Here is a 3301-nt window from a genome sequence, read left to right as displayed (position 1 = left end):
AGATATGTTTTCCCCTGTTTTCGAATTGCTCGTTTGGCTTGAGTGTGAGAGAGGAGTGGAAATTTTTGATGTGCCAGTGTTGCTTGGATGGAGAATTTTTTATTATTATGAGTGAGAGACATTGTACGTGTTTTATAATTAATCAACGGGTCAAATTCATGACGAAATGGCATTCCCAAAATCATATCGAGTCCATGCAATGGTGCTACCAAAAATGTACGTGCTTGTGTGAATTCACCAATGCAAACTTCAACAGTGACTTGAGTTTTACAATTAAAACGTTGATTATTAAAAACAGTTTTGACCTTGTGGGGTGATGAAATTTCAGAGAGTGATAGTTGTTGTGCCAATCGTGTGGAAATGAAATCATGGCTACTACCATCATCTAGCAGAATGGTGACATTTTCACCCTTAACAGTGCCTTGCACTTTAAACAAAGTGTGAGGAGATATAGGAGTACCTGAGGATGGGTTGTCATCGTTATCATAATCAAGATCATATCCCTCACCGTAGTTAACTTCCACTTCATTGTCGTCGGGTGTAGCATCTTCGATGAGGTTAAGAGTAGCTCCGTTGGGGCGGTTGTTGTTGAAGGGTTTTTGACTTGAATTCCTGTTGACTCCATTTGAATGGCCATTGGATTGACCATTGGCCTTAGCATGACCATTTGGGCACTTATCTGCATAGTGACCATATTGAAAGCATTTAAAACACTTCACCTTTTTGTTACCATTAGAATTTGGAGGAAAACGCTGGTTGAAAGGATGTTGGTCGCCTCGTTGCTGAGTGTTGTTGTGGTTGTTGCTCGTATGAGGATGAGCAGTGGCAGGAGGATTGTCAAATCTTCGTCTTTTAAAAAAGGTACGGCTTTGGTGTTTGCTTCTGTCAGAGTTAGGAGAGAAAGGAGGTCTCTTGTTGCGGTTAGTGTTAGCAGGTTGATCAGTGTGAGAGGAATGTCCACCTTTCTTCTTTTCTGCGTTGAGAGCCAAGTTAATGGCCTTTGACAGAGAATCTGGTTCGAACATATCTACCTCAGCACTAATTTGTAGTGCCAAGCCTGATATGTACTTTCGCTTCAATTTCCTGCGACTAACATGTTCAATAGCTTGCAATTGAATTAGACAATTCCAAAAACGGTCAGTGTAACCCTGTACATCTTCATTCCTACCCTGTCGAATTAAATCCCATTGACGTCGTGCTTTAGCTTTGTACTGTGTTGGCAAAAATTGGGGTAAAAACACTTTTTTGAATGCATTCCAGGTGTGTGGTCTTCTTCCATGTTGTTTGGTGGCGTTCCACCACAATGCAGCGCTGCTAGTGAGATGATTGGATGCACACTTTACCATTTCACGCTCGGGAAAGTCTTCATCATGAAAGTAGTCATCTAACTGACTAACCCATGCTAGAACCGTGCTAGCATCTTTAGTGCCATCAAAATCTTTGAAAGTGAAGGCTTTTCTGCTAATTTTGTTTTTCTTGGGTGTCGGTGCAGATTCGGTGCGTGCAGAATGTAATAATTTATCTTCAAGTTCTTGCCTTCGCATGCGTTCATATGTGAGTGACTGCTGCAAATTTTGAAGTTGCTCTGCAATCGTGGGTGCATGAGGAAGATGTGCCATGATTGCGTGCTTTTCTTTTTTCTTTTTTCTTTTTTTTTTAAATTTTTTTTTCTTTCTTTTTCTTAAAAAAAAAGTAAATAATTAAATGGTAATGCTTAAAAAGGCTATTTGGTGATATTCACAAATGCAATATGCGGAATAAAATAAAATAAATAACAGAAATGTAATGTACTTAGCTGAAAAAGAGCGGTGGCGTCCAGTCCAGAATGGCGATGCGCTAGGAAATTGCCAGAGAATAGACAGTCCGACGGTGTGTCACCGAGCCAGTTGAATTTTGTGGCACTCGATCTCTCGTATTCCCAAAATTAATGGTATTACATTTGGTAATTTAACCATCCAATTAAATGGAATGTTATTTTCGAGTTTCCTGTATAGCTAGGCCAATGGAGCAGGTATTGTTCTTTTTTTTTTTTTTTTTTGATGCTCGCTTGCCGGCTTAGGACAGAGTGACCACCTTCTTATGCACTTCAACCCTTGAGTTGGCCAAACTTTGTAAGGAATGTCTTCTAAGCTTAATGTTCAATGGCACTCTTTTTTTGTTTTGTTTTTTTTCGAAGCTTAATGGCCTCACTTTTTAAAGAGGTAAAGTTTTGAGGCTTGAAGCTTAATAGCCTCACTTTTTAATGCGTAAAGTTTTGAGGCTTTCTTAATGGCCACACTTTGACTTAAAAGGTGTGAATTGCAATTGCATGGAAAAAGTTGAAGACAGCGAGCTCTCTCAAGACAGCTTGGGCGTCCATGTTGATAGCAATTTCGAGCTTTTTCGAATAGGTCGATCGAGAAATTTTTTTTGTGTGTAAGCAAGGATTCCCACATAAATTTCTCGCCTTCTTTCTTCTCTTCGTTTATGCCTTCCGATGCCGCTTCCCAATGACAAGCTGAATCGATGTGACTAAAATTTCCCTGCTTGCTTTGACTCTTGCTCTCTCTTTCCTTTAGTAAACCATAATCCGCCTTCTCGTTCCCAATTTCAACTTCTCTTTCAAAGTTGTAATTAAGCTTTTCGACTTCTTTCAATTATGCGTCAGCTCACTGTCTTGTCCGTATCTTCATGTATACGCAAGGTTAACTAGTGCTTAAATTTAACCACTGAACATACCCGTTCTTGATCGTCTTGAAGCCGAATTTGAAAATTGATTGCCGATTAGCCACCAATTAACAATCGAGTTTTTCTTCTGTGAACTCGATCAATTATACTTCGAATTTCCACGAACCCTTGAATCCTTGAATTGCAAAGTCGATGAATTGCAATTGGGGTTTTGTCGATTAGAGAAAACTCCTTCTTAAAACTGAAATCTGGTGCCGATTAATCCTCGAACCTGAGGCTCTGATACCACTGTTGGGTGAAGAGGGGGAGATCGACCGCTTAAAGTACTCAACATAAGCTTTCAAGCCATCACCATCAAACTGTCCACTTCTTCTTCCAATTTCCAAGCACACACACTCACCTAGACTATGACACACACACACACACACACAGTAAACAGAGAATTGATATAGACAAGCTTGTAAGGAGGTGTAAGAGATGTGTAAGAGATGGGGACTAGATTAGAGAGTACACAGCAAAATAACCATAGCTTAAGAGAGTAGAGAAGAGAATCTGCAAGAGAAAGGCCTAAATCTAGCCCCAAACTCCACGGCACCTCTCTTGTGGAGTTGGTATTTAATATATTACTTTGAGT

This window comes from Adiantum capillus-veneris, chromosome 5 (genome assembly GCF_014529385.1).
Source record: "Adiantum capillus-veneris isolate H3 chromosome 5, ASM1452938v2, whole genome shotgun sequence".
Lineage (NCBI taxonomy): Eukaryota > Viridiplantae > Streptophyta > Polypodiopsida > Polypodiales > Pteridaceae > Adiantum > Adiantum capillus-veneris.
This window is presented reverse-complemented; position numbering follows the sequence as displayed.